The sequence below is a fragment of the Mustela nigripes genome, chromosome 8 (genome assembly GCF_022355385.1).
Source record: "Mustela nigripes isolate SB6536 chromosome 8, MUSNIG.SB6536, whole genome shotgun sequence".
Taxonomy (NCBI): Eukaryota; Metazoa; Chordata; class Mammalia; order Carnivora; family Mustelidae; genus Mustela; species Mustela nigripes.
The window spans coordinates 18,025,120-18,043,550 of record NC_081564.1 but is presented as its reverse complement, the minus strand read 5'-3'; the positions used below and the strand labels follow the sequence as shown (position 1 = coordinate 18,043,550).

The 18,431-nt window shown below is 47.8% G+C and overlaps 1 long non-coding RNA gene across 3 annotated transcripts; it reads left to right on the top strand.

Moving 5' to 3' along the window:
* Window positions 1–17: 17 nt before the first annotated feature.
* Window positions 18–9,784, top strand: LOC132023834 (uncharacterized). 3 transcript variants are annotated; one of them, XR_009406065.1, is made up of 3 exons: window positions 18–108; window positions 5,494–5,623; window positions 8,608–9,784. It is a non-coding gene; the product is annotated as an uncharacterized LOC132023834 (long non-coding RNA). The 3 variants fall into 3 exon arrangements; XR_009406067.1 differs by lacking the exon at window positions 8,608–9,784 and adding an exon at window positions 6,073–6,121; XR_009406066.1 differs by lacking the exon at window positions 8,608–9,784 and adding an exon at window positions 5,978–6,056.
* Window positions 9,785–18,431: the final 8,647 nt, after the last annotated feature.

Here is an 18,431-nt window from a genome sequence, read left to right as displayed (position 1 = left end):
CGCGGAGAGAAAGGAGGCTGAGTTTTTTTTTTTCCTCTGGCGCCCTCTCGTGGGAGGCGGGAGATCAATCCCAAACGTCGCTCGTCCCGGAAACGGGGAAAGATGAAGGTAAGGGAATCCTCACTACTCCTCAGAACGGTGGTTACCTGGGGGTTGAAGGTGAGGGTTGCCCGGGGTGGAGGGTGGGGAGGTGGAGAGAAGGTCAGGGGAACAAGTCAGTGGTTCTCAAGCCTGGCTGCACGCGAGAATCACTTGGGGAGGTCTTAAAAGTCCAGGTGCCTTTAAAGAAGACAAAATAAATAAATCCAGATGCCCAGACCAAACTCCAGACCAGTCCCATCAGTTTGTCAGGGGTTGTCTCAGCTCCCCAGGTGCACACAGCGTGCAACCAGCTGAGGGAACCGCTGGCCTAAATGGATACATTTATTGGTTATTGTCTTTACCTTGGTGGTGAGTTCAAGGGTGTTCATTCTATTGGCTTTTTATGTTACATGTATTGTTTTATGTATGAAAAAGATAATAAAGGGGCGCCCGCCTGGCTCATTGGTTGAGCCTGCAACTCCTGAATGTCAGGATCATGAGTTGAAGCCCCATGTTGGGCATAAAACTTAGTTTAAAATTTTTTCTTTTTCTTTTTTTTAAGATTTCATTTATTTAGTTGACAGAGAGAGAGAGAGACAATAAGGGAGCAGCAGGCTCTCCACTGAGCAAGGAGCCGGATGGGGGCTCCATCCCAGGACCCGGAGATCATGACCTGAGCCAAAGGCAGTTGCTTAAGCGACTGAGCCACACAGGCGCCCCCAATTTTTTCTTTAAATACATAAATTTACCTTAAAAAAATAGACAACTTCACTCATTCAGCCTCTTTCATTTGCCCATTTTTCTTGAATTCTTTTAATTCCTCCCTTCATTCTTATTCATTTGTCTAGTTTCTTTTCTGGGTGCAGCAAAGCAAATTGTTGAACATTTTGGCCTCTATTCCAACCTCCACCAAGCCAATTCTGGGGTCTCTGGCAGGTCACTTCTCTCTGGAAATGAGAGCAGTAAGGAAATGGAACAGAGAGACCATTAAACCAGGCAGCTTTGGTTCCTTGCTAGCCTAGCAAGCAAACAAAACCTAAACCAGAATCAAGCCAGGCTGCACACAAGAAATCTGAGAAAATTTAAAACTGAGAATCCGAGAATCTGGCCTTTCCCAAATAAGGCAACTGCGTAAGCGATTTCCTTGCTTTGCCTCTGCCTCTTCTCTGTAAAAAGCCTCTCCCCCAGGTCCTGCCCGCTGGAGGAGAGCTCCTACCCACCTTTGGTTTGGTGCTACTCAGTTAAAACCGATATATGCCAGGGTGCCTCAGTGGGTTAAAGCCTTTGCCTTTGGCTCAGGTCATGATCTCAGGGTCCTGGGATTGAGCCCCAAATCACATCGGGCTCTCTGCTCAGCGGGGAGCCTGCATCCCCTTCTCTCTCTGCCTGTCTCTCTGCCTACTTGTGATTTCTTTCTGTCAAATAAATAAATAAACTCTTTTTTAAAAAATCAATATAGAGGGACGCCTGGGTGGCTCAGTTGGTTGGACGACTGCCTTCGGCTCAGGTCATGATCCCGGAGTCCTGGGATCGAGTCCCGCATTGGGCTCCCAGCTGCATGGAGAGTCTGCTTCTCCCTCTGACCTTCTCCTCGCTCATGCTCTCTCTCACTGTCTCTCTCTCTCTCAAATAAATAAATAAAATATTTAAAAAAAAAATCAATATAGAGGCACCTGGGTGGCTCAGTGGGTTAAAGCCTCTGACTTTGGCTCGGGTCATGATCCCAGGGTCCTGGGATCGAGCCCTGCATTTGTGCTCGGCTTTGTGCTCGGCGGGGAGCCTGCTTCCTCCTCTCTCTCCGCCTGACTCTCTGCCTGTCAAATAAAATCTTTAAATAAATAAATATATGCCCTAATAAACGCTTGGAAATTTTAATGTGCCTCAGTGTACCCTTTAACAAGAGTATCAGCAGAGCAGTTTTTTAGCATTGCCCTTGTGAGATGAAATGAAGGTTTCCAAGGAGAGCACGCAGGCCCTGTTTACCTGGTACATCTCTGGAAGTACTTTCTTCCCATCTCCCTTTACTTGACTCTTGCTGACTCGGGGTCGGCCCTACCCCATGCATGAGATTCCCCAGGGTTACCCTCCTGTTAGTCCCTACCTCTTTGGCCAAGATCATGGCCTCTTTTCCATATTGTATCGCCCCTGCCCACCAAACAGGCCAAGGAGGCAGATACCCAGGGGGTCAGCCAACCCAGCAAACGAGCCCAATACATGAATGTTTATTGGTGGGTCTCTCTGAGTGTGGTAGGAACTTCAGAAATATGTGAATTGGGGTGGGGGGGAGGAAGAAATATCTGAATCGAGTAGGGGGAGACCTGGCTTAGGTCCTGATTTTGTGCCTCTTGAGTGAGTCCCCTCTGCTCCCCAGGACTTTGATTTTCTTATCTGTATAATAATTACCTTAAAGGACCAGAAAGCCTCCACTAGTGCGACTTCAGGGCCTAGGGCTTGACTGGTGTGGCCCTCGGGCCATGTTCTCTGGGCCTCTTCTGCTGGGCAGCCATCCCCACCGGCCCTCACTTAATCAGCTTCTACCCTCATGATTACATAGCTTCCTGCAGCTCATTAAGCATGTTTACAAGTATCTTTTCCTTTGTTCTTCTCAGGACCCCTGTGAGATATTTTACTGTTGTTCCCATGCTACTACTTTTTAAAAAGATTTTATTTCTTTAAAACATTTTTAAAGATTTATTTATTTTAGAAAGAGATTGAGAGAGACTGCATGTGTGCAGGAGCAGGGGGAGGGGCAGAGGGAAAGGGAGGGAATCCTCAAGCAGACTCCCCACTGAGCGCAGTGCCCAACGCAGGGCTCCATCCCAGGACCCCGAGGTCATGACCTGAGCTGAAATCAAGAGTCGGACACTCAACCAACTAAGCCACACAGGCACCCCAAAAGATTTTATTTTTTTAAAGTATAATTCCTACACCCATCTCGGGGCTTGAACTCATGACGCAGAGATCAAGAGTCGCACACTCCACTGTGTGCAACAGGAGCACCTTATTCCTGTTTTAAAGTTGTCTGAAATGAGCCTCAGACAATGGTGTCCTTGCTCAAGTAAGGTGGTAGAAGCCCCACCCTGTCTGATTCCAGGACCCCCGGGCCCTCTCAGCAGGGATCACCCCCTTCCCTGCTGTCCTCCCCACCTCCAGCACAGGGGAGGCTCACCATAAATATTTGTTGCAAATGAATGAGTAGATTCCCTGCTTTTGAGTCCCTTCCTCCTTTCCAAAAGGAAAAGGGAAGCATAACATAGAAAGAAAGCAAAAAGAAAAACAGAGCTAATGTTATTTGAATACCATGCACCAAACGCTTTGGGATGTATTCCCTCCCTTAAGCCTCCCTCCAGCCCGTGGGAGTCCCGCCTCCATCCTGTACCTAAGGGACCTGAGACCCTTAAGCAGTGAAACCACTCCCTTGAGGTCACAAAGCAAGGATTGTGCGACCGGGAATTCACATGCAACCTCCAGGTGCTTGTGTTCCCTCTTCAGACTGCTTTTCCAGGAGCTTGCAACTTGCAGGTGTAGCTCTTAAAAGAGGCCAGCAGATGTGGACCAGCTGGGCCATTTAAAGAGTTCAGTATTAAATATTTAGTGACAGGTTGATGACTGGCCCACAGGAGGCAGAGAGGGGAAGGCTTGGCAGTTGGATGCTGCTCGTGCTGGGCCCTGGGCCAGTGCCATGAGGAAGGCTATTCTTGGACTTGTGTCTTTGGGTGTCCCAGCATAAGAGGAGAAAAGAGGGCTGGAGACATGGCATGACAACATGGGAGCCGCTCCCCATTGGCTGAAGGGTGGTGGCACTGGAGGCCGTGCCAGGCCCTCAATTAGTAGGTGGCATTGCCAAGGCACGTTGGTCGAAGCTGGGTTTTCATGGGGTTTCAAAATCAGCCACTCCTCTGGCTTCTCTCTTCTCACTGGGACTATCCTCCCTGAAAATGACAGATGCTGCAGCAGACCCTGGGGTTATGGGGCTGCCTGTGAGAGCCCCCAGTTGTGTGTCTTAATAATAAGAACAGAAATAATCATAACTGTAGATATCTAGGGGAAAGAAAGTATAAAAAAGCATTCACCAACTACAATGACTAAATCACTAGGGGGCACAATTCAGGGTGATTTGAATTTTTATTTGTCCCTAGGTTTTTAAATTTACAATTGGTCACTGATACTTGTATAATTTAAAATACTAATAATAATACAAGGTTGGTGAATCCTAACAACCTGCCTTTCCATCATGCTTAAGGCTTTATGAAGTACTTTCCGTGGTGAATGGCTCTCAACCTGGACTATAGGTCTGAATCACCTAGAGAGATTTTTTTTTTTAAGATTTTATTTATTTATCCAACAGACAGAGATCACAGGCAGAGAGGCAGGCAGAGAGAGAGGAAGGGAAGCAGGCTCCCTGCTGAGCAGAGAGCCCGATGCGGGCCTCGATCCCAGGACCCTGAGATCATGACCTGAGCAGAAGGCAGAGGCTTAACCCACTAAGCCACCCAGGCGCCCCGAGAGAGTTTTTTTTTTAATCCTATGCTTGATCCTCGAGACAGAGGTTCTGATGTAATTGGTCAGGGATGGGGCAGTTTATCTTTTTAATTAAAAACCTTTTTAAAGATTTTGTTTGTAGTTGAGAGTGAGAGAGGGCACTTTGGTGGGGAGGCAGAGGGCAACAGAGAAAGACTCCCCACTGAGCAGGGAGCCAGTCAAAGGGCTTGATCCTAGGACCCTAAGATCATGACCAGCTGAAGGCAGATGCCTAACGGACTGAACCACCCATGTGCCCTTTTTCAATTAAAAAAGTTTTAATTGAGGGGCGCCTGGGAGGCTAAGTCGATTAAGCATCTGCCTGCGGTTCAAACATGATCCCAGGGTCTTGGGATCGAGCTCCATGTCTGGCTCTCTGCTCTGTAGGGAGCCTGCTTCTCCCTCTCCCTTTGCCTGCTGCACCACCTGCTTGTGCTCTCTCTCCATCTCTCTCTGTCAAATAAATAAATAAAATCTTTAAAAGTAAAAAATAAAATCTTTAAAAGTAAAAAATAAAAAATAAAAAAAGTTTTAATTGAAGTAGAGTTGATATACAATATCACGTTAGTTTCAGGTGTACAATATAGCCTTCAGACAGGACAATCACATACATAACAAAAGGGAGTGTGATCACCATCTGTTGCTGAAGTTGTTACAATATTATTGACTGTGTTCCCCTTGTTGTACTGATCATTCAGGGGACTGATATATGTAACTGGAAGCTCATCCATATTTTGAGTAAACTTTATTTTAGAATAGCTTCATTTTTAAAATATTTTATTTATTTGAGAGAGAGAATGAGAGATCGAGAGAGATAACCAGAAGGGGAGGGTCAGAGGGTGAAGCAGATTCCCAGCTGAGCAGGGAGCTCAATGCAGGACTCGATCCTAGGACACTGGGACCATGACCCAGCTGAAGGCAGATTCCCAACAACTGAGCCACCCAGGCGCCCCAAGCATGGCACATGCTTACTTCATTCCTCCCAGTGTGGACATCATTGTCCTGAAAGACACCTGTGCAGGTAAGTCCGCCCTTTTCAGATCCCTGGCGGGGACCTCCCATGACCAGGGATGCTCCATCTGGAAATCAGGTGAGCTCCTCAGACCCTGCTCCTATGTGCAGAGGAAGCTGCTGCAAAATGCAGTCATGTTCCAGAACTTTCCATCCAGAGCCCTCTGGTAGTTCAGCCTGCTTCCAGCTGCTAGAATATATCCCTTTGATGGAATGGCACTGTTTTTGGTCTTCCTTTTATTTTTCAAGACCAAGCCAATAGGAAGGAAGGAGCCTCCATGAAGCTCTCAATCATTTTGTATCTCTGAGCTTCAATTTTCCCATCTGTGAAATGGGGATGATAGCACGAGTTTGTTATTAACAGCTGCCTTAGCCCAGAGCCTGGCCCAGTGTCAGGACCTGACAAATCATCACTGTTGGTGTTACAACGGCCCCGATAACTGACAATTTTCCGCGTAGCGCCTGCCTCTGGAAGTGCTGGGTTCGGCTCCCCCTCTCGGAAAGGTAGGTGCTGGGAAACTGTTACTTATTTGCACACCTGGGTTTGTGATCGATTCCTAGCCATTGTCCGTTTCCCCGCTCAAGCTGCACCCTTGTTGGTGGAGTACCCTCTGCTGGATGGTTCAGGAGGAAATCCTGATGTGTCTAAACCAACAGCAGTGGACCCACGCCCTTGTGTGGGAGGGGGCGTTTGGCCCAGTTCTGCCCAAAGACGCTTCAGGGGAGGTCTGCTGGGTATGGGAGGAGGTTCCTGGGAGTTGTCCTCTCTGGAGGAGACCCAGGCTGCTGCTGCAGCCATATTCCCACCAGGAGGAAGGCCCCTGACACAGCTGGCTGTGTTCATCACAGGGCAGGAAGAGAGAAGGATCTCCTTTTTGGTGGTGATATGGTGAGCTCAGAAACGGAATCAGCCCATCTGTGGGGCCTAACCCCATAGCTTGGGCTTCCTTTTTTTCTTCTAAGTTTTTCTTTTTATTACTGTTTTATGGTAAAACAACAACAAACAAAAAACATATAACTTGATACCTACCCCCTTAACAAAGTTTGTTTTTTTTTTCTTAAGATTTTATTTATTTATTTGAGAGAGAGAGAGAGAGCACACACAAGCAGGGGGGAGGAGTAGAGGGAGAAGCAGACTCCTCACCAAGCAAGGAGCCCCTTGGGACTTGATCCTAGGACTCTGGGATCATGACCTAAGCTGAAAGCAGATGCTTAACTGACTGAGCCACCCGGGTGTCTGCCCTTAACAAAGATTTAAGTAGACAGTAAAGAATTGTTAGTGGATAAGGAATATGTGGTATATACATGCTGTGAGATTCCTTTTTAGAAGGTAAACTAAAGAGACTTCTTGCTTTAAGTCATTTTTCAGTTACCAGGAAGCATTCCCATCAATAGACTTTTCTAGAGCAACATTGCTAACAGTGATACATCATATATGCATGGGAAAGAGGATATTAAAATACACTTGTATAATCAACCATTTTTAAGTGTGCGATCGATTCAGTGGCATGAAGTACACTCATAATGGGGGCGCCTGGGCAGCTCAGGCAGTTAGGCATCTGCCTTTGGCTCAGGTCATGATCCCAGGGTCCTAGGATGGAGCCCTATGCTGTCGCAGCAGGGATCCTGCTTCTCCCTCTCCCTCTGCCCCTCCACACCCCCAGCTTGTGCACACTCTCTTTTTCTCTCTCTCAAGTAAATAAATAAAATCGTAAAAAAAGAAAAAGCATACTCACAAGGTTGGGCAACCATCTCAGTGTGTTTGAGCTATTATTTAATATACAAAATCAGGTTGTGGGAACAGATAATAACAATAATAATACTCCCACGGCACTTATCACACTGCGGGTGGGGATTGGTATTTCTGTGCCCAAGATATGACTGGCCAAAAAAGACACCAGAAAACAAAATATTCAAATACCCTTTTCCCCAGGCAGGTTGGTAGTTTGCCATGGCCCACAGATAGGAGATGTTGCTGGAAGCCTGTTTCCCCTGCCCCCCAGGGGTGCAGCAGGGGCCTAGAGTGGAGCTTGAATCACTCAGGCTGGTGGCCTTTGCCATGGCTGAATTTCAGAAGACACGCCCACACTGAGTGCAAACAGCATGCCTTCCAAGGGAAAAATGTGATATGCGATCTGAGGATAATTCTTCAACCACAACAGCATCTGGAGAACTAATGTCAGAGGATCTCCCCACACACATGCCCCCTGCTTCACCTCTACCCAGTTCTCCCTGGGGTTGGGAGCCCCAAGACCTCTTTGGAGAGTCACGTGACTCAGCTTGGTGGAGCTTACCCCGACTTTACACAGGGAGAGCCGAGGCCCAGAGGAGGGGAGGGCATGCCCAAACTGGGTAAGCAGCAGAGCTGGCGTGTCTAGTGAGAGCATTGGTGGCCTCAGTGAGCGGAGGCAGGAAGAAGCCGCAGAGAAAGGGAGACTCAGCCGGTACCCACTCAGCATTGGGTTCCCTGTGACTTCCCTTCTCACAGTGTCTCTGGAACATATGGTTATCGCAACCCCACTTTTCAGATGAGGAAAGTGAGGCTTCGTGTTGTCCAGGGTCCCCATCCCAAAGCCCACACCAGTTCCATTCTGCTGGGCTGTCAAGTGTGGTCCCAGTCCACTGAAATGGGGCATCATCAAGCCAGCCTTGCATTTTCTGAGACTTTCCCAGACATGGGCACCCACTGGCCAATCCTGGATGGCAGACAGCTTCCATTTCCTAAGTTCCCAAGTTCAAGTTGATCAGTGGAGGGAGTCAGAGCAACTCCCTTCTCTGCTTGAGCCTTTCTGGGCTCCCCATTTCCCTCTGCGTGAAGCCCACACCATGAGCAGGCCACTGGACCCAGAATGGGGGTCTGGCTCTTGGCTAAACTCACCCACTACACCAGCCTTTCCTTTGACTCCCATGGCCAGTTTCTACCATGCTGTTCCTTCTGCCCGGAAGGCTCTGCATGGCTTCTGACTCCTCTTTATCCTTTTGTCTTTTCTCTAGGAAGCCCTCCTTGATCCTCTCTAATGGGGTCAGGATGCCTGGCCTTGGGACACACTGCATTTTTGCCCATAGCGTTCACTGCAGTGTGAAAGCAATGATTTTTTAAACTTAGTAACCTACGCACACAAGACTGTGAGCTTCATGAGAGCAGGGACCTTGCTGCCTAGTTCCTATGATGTGTCACCAAGTCTGCTCTACTGATCGGTCCACAACAGGTGCTTAGTAAAAATACTGGATGAAGGAGTGAGTGAAACTCTGGCCAGTGGGACACTAACCTAAGCACACTTGTCGTTGGGGACGTGGGGGCAGGAGCTGGAGGACCACACTTTTGCCAGCAGTTTGCCCCCAACTGGGCCATGTGCCAGGACTGGTTCCTGAAAATGAGCACAGTCTCGCTTGAGCAAGTACCTGGGCCATTCCTGAGTCCTCTCCTGAATGTCAAGAGCCTTTGTCCCTGGGGCAGTCTTCCCCACTTGTCCTGTCTCCACACCACCCTCACCAGGACAGTAAAGGACTCATATGACTGGCCTGGGTCCTGGGGGAAGGGCAGCAGGAGCAAGGGACACACCCCACAAAGCCACTATTGAAATTAGAAGGTAGAAGGGTGTAGAAAACAAGATGGAGTCACTCATGTCAAGCAGGGTCCTGTGCGGAGTAATGATGCCAGCTGCTAAGGGAACCTCGGCTGTGAGATATCGCCAGGTCCAGCCCCAGCTGACCACACACCCGAGCTGATAGCAAGCAGGAGCAGAGCAGGTGTGCGGCAGTCCAGGACTGATAAACCCCTTTCAATGGCAAAGGATGTTGGCAGCAAACTGTCAGACTCTTCAGCCATGAACCCCTCTCTGTCTGCCCACTGAAAAAAAGGCAGACACCACCCAACAATCTGCTCGACAATCTCCCAACAGAACTGAGAACCTTCCCGGTTTGAACAGAATAAGGAGAAGCAGTAAGTGCTGAGAGCTGACTAGGACTAAACCCAGGTCTCTTCTCAACAGTGCTCGCAGACTGACTTCACATTTTTTCTTTTTTTTTTTTTCTTTCCTTCCTTAACTTCCTCCCCCCTCTGTCATCTTATTGGTTGTGTGACTTGTGTAGTGTTCTGCTCTGCGTGCTGTGTAAGAAGCCAAGTCAATCATGTGGTGAAATGTCATTGACTTTGAAATCCTGAACCTGCTTTGTAATTATGTGAACCTGGCTTTAGGACTGAATAAAGCTGACATTGTGGAAAAGACATATCTCGTGTGTGTGTGTGTGTGTGTGTGTGTGTGTGTGTGTGTCTTCATAGAGTGCTCATAACAGAGGGAGGGACCTCTGAAATTATCAGGCCAGACCTACTCCCTTTACCCTCAGGGAAAATGAGGCTCAAAGAGGGATGTCAGGTCTTGAAACCAGTCCACAGGGTTAGAACCAGATCTCAGGTCCCCTGACAAGTGGGCCTGGGTGCTTTCTACTTTCCTGGACTCCCTGCTTTTACCCCGAATTTCTGAGAGCCAGGGAGAGCATGTTGACAGTCAGCGACATCACCCTTGGCATCCCCATAGGACCTCTGTCAAGTGCCAACATGTGTCCCAGGTGAATCTTTAAATATGCCATCCCCCTGAACATTGTCCTTGATACTTTGAAGGAAGTGTCATTAGGATCCCCATTTTGCAGATGAGGAAACAGAGGCTCAGAGAGATAATGTCATTTGCTCAAGGTCACGCAGCTGGAAGTGGTATACCGGAGGGTTTGATCCTGTGTCTGCCAGAATGCAGAATCTGTGTTTCTGTCTGTTCCCTTGTCTCAGGTTGAGATGCTCAGATTCAGTGCATGATTTATTCCTTTTAGAAAAGGGAGAAGCTCGGGCACGTGGGTAGCTCAGTCAGTTAGGCATCTTCCTTCGGCTGGGGTCATGATCCTGGGGTCCTGGGATCGAGTCCCGCATTGGGCTCCCTAATCAGTGGGGAGTCTGCTTCTCTCTCTCTCTCTCTCTCTCTGCCTGCCACTCTGCCTATTTGTGCTCTCTATGTCTCTGTCAAATAAATAAATAAAATCTTAAAAAAAAAAAAAAAGGAAGGGAGAAACTCAAGAAGTGATGTGGGATGAAGGAAACCAGCTTTCAATTTTTCTATTTCTCCAGCTAACAGCGGTTGTTTGCCATGAAGTGTTGGGTCAAGGACACAATGCTTGGGTCTGCTGGCTGCATTTTTCCCCCAAACACCCCCCCCCCAGCACTGTGTCCTGTGTGGGTACAAGAATGAGGTGGTATTTTCCCTTTCCTCTGCTCTGTGCTGTTTCAATGCCCCCAATACTATTTTCATCCAGTAACTGAAAAACTGTGCAAATATTGAGTTGCAGTATGTTGTGCCGTTTTCCTGGGACAGCAGCAAGCGGGCCTGCTGGTGGGTGTCGCCTGTGCATTAATTAGGGAAAAGCAGCAGACGGGCCCTGGAAACAACAAGGCGGGTTGGCAAGGCGGGTTGGCATGGTGGCTCTTCACACTCAGAGGAGTTGGCTCAACAAAGCCCATTTGGCACATTTAGTCCTGCTGAAAACCTGGCAGTTGTAGAGGGGACATCACTGGAATCAATTACCCCCAGGACTGCCAGTCCTTGGTGGAAATAACTCAAGAAATCAATTCATAATAACCACCCCATTCATCGAGGGCTGCCTCCCTGCCAACTTACCAACTGCCTCATTTACATTAACCCCTTCACCCTCACATCAGCCCTGAGAGGTCATGATCATGACCTACCAGCCTTGTTTTTCCAATGAGACCATAGAGGCCAAGGATGGGCCACTCCAGGATCGGCTGCATCGGCATGAAATGATGGGGAGTTAAGAAGCCATCAAACCCCAGCGGCTTCAGGAAAAGTGCTTTACCTTCCACCCATCCCCGCTGGAACTGCCTAAAAATAATTTAGATAGAGGACCTGCTCAAGGAAGAGAGCTAGCACCATATATAACCACATTATGGTATGAACAAGGTATGGTGGACAGGGAGGGACCCAGGAAGGCCACTTGGATCAAAGTCCTCTCTAATATCCTGTTGTTCCCAAGCAGCCCAGCAAACGTGTTTACCAAATACTCTTTTAAAAAATTTTTATTTACTTATTTGACAGGGAAAGACCGAGCACAAGCATGGGGAGTAGCAGAGGGAGAGGGAGAAGCAGGCTCCCTGCCAAGCAGAGAGCTCAATGCAGGGCTTGATCCCAGGACATCATGACATGAGCCAAAGGTAGATGCTTAACCAACTGAGCCACCCAGGCAGCCTCCAAATAGTTACTCTTTTTCATCTTCCTGTGAACTGCATTCCTTCTCTTCGAAGTCCCAGACCCCCTACCCCTTCTCCTTAGTTCAGCATGACACATACAGCTCACTGTGCCTGTCTTTGGAATTTCCATGTCTACGTGGATTCCCCCATACATTCGAAATTCAATCTGATTTTCTCCTGTTAATCTGGCTTACATCAACTTGATTCTTGGTCCAGCGAGGACCTTGAAGGGACAGGAGAATCTGGTCCCCCAACAAAACCATGGAGGGTTAGAGAGGGAAAGTATGGTAGGCTAAGTTATGAATGTGTCCCCAAAGAGAGGGGTTCTCATTCCCTGGGACCCCTCAATGTGACCTTAGGTGGGAAAGATGTCTTTGCAAATGTGATCAAGTTACGGATCCTGAGCTGGAGGGATTACCCTGCCTTACCTGGGTGGGCCCTAACCGCCATTACAAGCACCCTATAAGACAGAGATGGGGTGCTATGCACCCACCAAGAAAGCTATGTGAAGACAGAGGCAGAATTTGGATCTGTGCAGCCTAAAGCCAAAGGATGCCCAGACCCCTCAAAAGCTAAAAGGGGCAAGGAGCTGATTCTCCTCTAGAACTTTCCAAGGACATGCCATGGGGCTGACACTTTGATTTTGCCTTGGTGATACAGATTTCAGACTTCTGGCCTCTGAAACAGAATAAATTTTTGGTTGTTTTAACCCACCAGGCTTGTGGGCCTTTGCAATACGGCAGCCCCAGGAGATTCACATAGGAAGTGACTTGTCCACAGCCACCTAGCTAGAAAGTGGAGGTGTTGGGCTTCAAAGACAGTAAATGCTCAGAAAACAGGACCTGTCGTTGTTGTTGTTGTTGTTACTATTATTATCACTGCTGCCTGCGGGAAGACTGGGGATAAAATGTCAAAAAGACCATGGATTTGACCTACTTTATCCATCCTGACAGATCCCATTGGGGAGAGACAGTCTGAGTAACCAGGATTGGATGATTCAGTTTAGGAAGAAGCTATTAACCCCGGGTGGGGCTGGCTCGGGGCGATGATGAAACTGTACAGGGTGAACACCGCAGCCCCACTGGGTCAGTTCCAATCACAAGAGTAAACTCCCACTGGCTAAGGTGGTCCTGCAGATAAGCTCAAGAGGGAGTTTGCCGTAGATGGAGCAAATAGGATGGCCCGACAGTGCGAAAAGATGAGGTAGTTCCTCTGTGTCTGGCTGAATTGTCCCCCATAACACTTTACTTATTGCTGATTTCATCCTCCGCTCTCTTTGGTTCAGAGTAAACACACCGTGCGGCCCCTCCCCTCTTCCTTTCGTGTCTCCTCCTTTCCCTTCCTTTCCCCTTCCCTTCTATTCTTGAGCCATTCAACCCGAGAGCCATAGGTGGGTCTCAGCAAGGTAAGCATCAACAGTGGGGGAACAAGGAGAGGGGACATGCTGACCCCACAGAGAGTGTCCTAGCCCGCATGGGGTGGAAGGAGCACAGCCTCGGGGACCAGAGCTCATGGGAGGGAGGAGAGCATCCTCGAAGACAGGCAGCCTGGTATCAAGTGTCTGAGCTCCAGTGGGCTGGAAAGAGCATCCCTGTCATGGGGAGGGTGGCATCCACATTAAGAAATTGTCATATATGGGGACAAATAAGCGAACACACTGAAAACAACAAGAACATCAGGTTTCTCAGTGGACAAGGGAGTTACCATGTGGAAAGGGGGAAAACGGTAATTAGCTCTGGGGACTTGGATTGTAATTGGATCTCATAGGATGAACTCATGGTTTTTTCCTTTGTGGTGGTTGTTCTTTTAAGACTTTATTGATGTACTTGTTAGAGAGAGAGAGAGAGAGAGCATATGCAGGGGGAGAGGCAGGCAGAGGGAAAAGCAGGCTCCCCACTAAGTAGGGAGCTGGATACGGGACTTGACCCTAGAACCCTGGGACCACAAGCTGAGCCAAAGGAAGATGCTTAACTGCCCTAGCCACCCAGGCATCACAAACTCATGGTCCTTAATATAACAGAGGACTATAGAGGAAAATGGAGACAAATATTGACATAAATGTGTGTGTACATGGGTGTGCACACGCGTGTGTAATTCTGTCCACGGAGAAGATCTAGGAGCAGGGACTCCCCAGTAACAGGAAGCACATCTAGATCTTGAATACTGAATACTGAATACAGAATACTGTTCTCCACAAAGAGGGACTTCTGTGTTTTGGAGAAATGGCTGTATTCAGGCCTAGGGCAGGGAAAGGACACATATATTGTGTTAGTGGGTAAGGAAGTGCTCACAGAATGAGTGACATGTCAAAAAGACACAGAAGCCTACCTGCAGGGGCCATCACAGGCCCAGTCTGGGATGAAATGTCACCTAAACAAAGAAAAGCAGTAACGTACTATAGCCCCCAGAGTCATTTACATCAGTCTCTACAGACACACCAATGGAAAGTTTGATGAGAGGTGGGACATTTACCTGGTCTCCAAGTACCTCCCTATGGATTATTTCTTAATGAGAAAAAGAGCAGGTTCACTGCACAGTGGGGAAGCCTGGAAGACATCACCTCATTCAGTGATCGAAGTTCACAGTACCAAGTAGGACAAATTGAGGTCAGGCGTCACCTGTTATGATGCAACAAGAAAGGCACAGCATCACTTCTGCGATCGTTAATGATATGTAGAATCCACATTCCACCTCTAATCTAAGACGCATGGGACACCTGGCTGGTCTGGTCAGTAGAGCATATGACGCTTGATCTTGGGGTTGTGAGTTTGAGTTTCATGTTGGGTGTAGGGATTATTTAAAAAATAGAATTTAGGATGCATGGCCTGAGTGGTGCCTGGGCTCAGTCATGCTCAGGTCATGATCCTACGGTCCTGGGATCGAGTCCCTAGTCGGGCTACCTGCTCAGTCCAGGAGTCTGCTTCTCTTGCGCGCTCTCTCTCCCTTTGCCCCTCCTCCCCACTCTTTCTCTCTCTCTTAAAATAGATAAAATCTTTCAAAAAATAAATTACCCGAATCTAATTAAGAGGAAACATCAGACAAACATAAAGAGAGAGAGATACTCTCCAAGTAACGACACTGTCTCTCTCTTTTTTAAAAAGATTTTATTTATTTATTTGAGAGAGAGAGAGACACATACACACAGAGTGAGAGAGCATGAGAGTGAAGGTCAGAGGGAGAAGCAGACTCCCCATGGAGCTGGGAGCCTGATGTGGGACTCGATCCCAGGACTCCAGGATCATGACCTGAGGCAAAGGCTCAACCAACTGAACCACCCAGGTGCCCCACTACACTGTCTCTTTAACAGTATCCAGGTCATAAGAGCCAAAGAAAGACTTGGGAATATTCCAGATTGAAAAAGAGTCAAGAGATGTCACAAGACAACTAATCATAGGCAACACGATATCCTGAAGTGGACCTTTTTACTACAGAGGACATCATTTGGATAAATGGTGAAACCTGAATGGGTCTGAGCTTTAGATGGTAATGATGAATCAGTGTTAATTTCCAGCACTGATGGATGTACTGTGATTCCATTGGAGAACACTCTTGTTTGGAGGAAATATGCACTGAACTATTTAGGGTGATGGGCATTGTGTCAACAAACTTCTAATGGTTCAGGGGTATAAAGTTACTTGAATTGTACTCACAACTTCTCTGTAAGTTTGAGATTATGTCAAAAGAAAAAAAAAGAAACAAAATGTTCTGTGTGGCCTACATAGTGTTTTTTTTTTTTTTTTTGAAATCATTGTCAAATTCTAAAAATCAGATTTTACCTCTAATCTAGTTTTCTCACTTGTTAGGAAAGCTGAAATGTTAACAGCTCTGGGCAATGAGTGGCCCGGTGAATGGTCACAGTGTCCTTTATTTTTTTAATATACTTTTTAAGATTTATTTATTTGAGAGTGAGAGAGAGTGCTTGTACATGAGCAGGACGGGGGGTGGGGACCTGGCAGTCTGTGTTTTACAAAGCCCTTGGGATTCCCATGTTTAATCAAGTTTGAGAACCACTGATCTAGAGCTTCCTTCCTTCTACTCCTCACCAGAACTTTCTGCTAGGGACATGAGTAGCTAGGAATGAGGAATAATCTGATATTTCCTGAGGCGGAAGGGTTTGATCTTTCTGGACCCTTTCTTCCCAGAAGATCACTGGGAACCTTAGCCTTCTCTACCTTGTTGTGAGAGAGAAGCCTTAGAGCCACTGAGCTGCCTTGGTTTCCCCAAAGTGATTAGCTGCTGCTTCTTTTTAAAGATTTACTTAATTTATTTACTTTATAAAGAGAAAAGAGAACAGAGCAGGGGGAGGAGCAAAGGGAGAGGGACAAGCAGACTCCTAACTGAGTGCTGAAGCGGACAGGGAGCTCAATCTCATGACCCTGCGATCATGAGATTTTTTTTTTTTTTTTTTGACAGACAGATCACAAGTAGGCAGAGAGGCAGGCAGAGAGAGAGAGAGAGAGGAGGAGGAGGCAGGCTCCCTGCTGAGCAGAGAGCCTGATGCGGGGCTCGATCCCAGGACCCTGAGATCATGACCCAAGCCGAAGGCAGAGGCTTTAGCCACTGAGCCACCCAGGCGCCCCATGAGATTTATTTTTTATTATTTTTTAAGATTTTATATTTTCACTTGAGAAAAAGAGAGAGAGACAGAGAGCACAAGCAGCAGGGAGGGACAGAGGGAGAGTAAGGAGCAGACTCACTGCTGAGCTGGGATCCTGACTTGAGGCTCGGTCCCAGGACCTGGAGATCATGACCCGAGCTGAAGGCAGATGCTTAACCATCTGAGCCACCCAGGAGTCCCCCACATTGCCCTTTAGATGGGCCATGTGATCCCTACTCCACAGTCCCCATCACCCTTACTCCTCAGTCCATCCCTCCTTATTGTATAACACATAGCCTATAGCATCCATTTGTGCTAGCAGCTAGCCCCTGGGATCAGCCCAATCCCTATCATAAGGTATGAACCGCCCTGCCCCAGAGCAGGCACTTAAAACATGTTGGATGGATGGATGAGTGGGTAGACAAGATGGGTAGATAGATAAACTTTGAAAATATTCCATTAACGTGGAGTAACGACCTTTCTCAGCACGTTTAATGTCCCATGGTCAGACAATTCTTACAGACTTGAAAGTCTTGTGTTACCCATAGTTTCTGGGTGGTTTGGTTAGGATGGAGCAAGTTAAGAAATCAGGGTGTTGTCTGATGCTGGAGGTCCTCATTGTAGGTTGTAATCTCTCCGTGGAATTGACGGAGGTGTCTGAAATGTGGGTGGGGTACTGGCACTGAGCCAGGGTGCTGGGTGGGATGGCGAGGCTTCAAGGAGATGGTATCTTAGGATGCCTGAGGTGGTGAGGTTGGGTGGGGTGGGAACAAGCCAAAGTGGATGGCTTGGGCTCCTATCAGTGAGAGATCTGACTTGATGGGGCATGTCAGGGTCTGTGTCATGAGCAAGAATGATGACAGCTTTGACTCCCTCAGACCCTCTCACTTCCTGATTGTATTTGGGTTATACCCTTGTCTTAGAACAATCTCTTCTCCCACCTGCCCCCCTGAAATAGATAAAAAATATTTATTACAGTTTGGCCATTAATTTTCTAGCATGAGTGATTTCTCATTGCCCTTAGGATAAAATCCACACTCTATACCACCCCCAACCCAACCCAACATGCCCTTGCTTTCCTCCCCAAACGAAACTCCTATCTCTCCACTCCCTTTCCCTCCCCTGAGCCCCCAGTGTTGCTTCCACATATCAGGCTTTTTGTCACCTTAAGGCTTTTGCACAGTCTCCAGCCACTCTGGCTGTCACCTACGTCCCCTTCAGGTCTCGGCTCTTCATAGGTACTTATTGCCCCAACCTCCTACCTTCTATTTCCCTCTGTCCTCCTCTGACACTCTAACATTTTATTTTCTTCATTTCTAGTTATGAGTGTCTGAAATTGTCTTATTTGTGTATTATTTTGTTGTCTCCCGAAGCAGAATGGCAGCACCAGGAGAGCAGAAATTTTGCTGTACTGTTCATAACTTTGATCCACAATTCCTACCTAACACAATGCACGGCCCACGCTGGGCACAAAATGAATATTTATTCTGGCATGAATGAGAGCTTCTCAACAACTATGTGCTAGGGTTTTTGGAGAAGATGGGCATTGGGTTTTAGGACACAAGCATTTAGGTGGGTTGCAACTGATGTGAATTGTGCTCCAAGTGGTGACAGGCAGGTACATCGGACTGTTCAGGTCAGACTGGATCCCAGATTTTGGGAAACAGGAGTCTTAGCTAGGAATGTCAAACTTGTGACTTGAGCAGCATCCAGTACGGTATTGGTATGATCTGAGAGCATTGAAGAAGAATCAGACGTCCCCATTGTTGTAGCTAAAGAAGATTGAGACCCAATCGGTGTCCAACAGGCTGCTCGGGACTGTTGGAAGACAGACTCTTGTTGCTGAGGAAACAGGTGTCCTCAGAGGCGCTGGCTGCGTTGGGCTGTACCCCTCGGCTGGTAGGTGGGTTGAGTTGTGACCTGAGCAGTTCTACGCCCGCATTGGGCGAGGACCTGGCCCAAGCCGGCGCG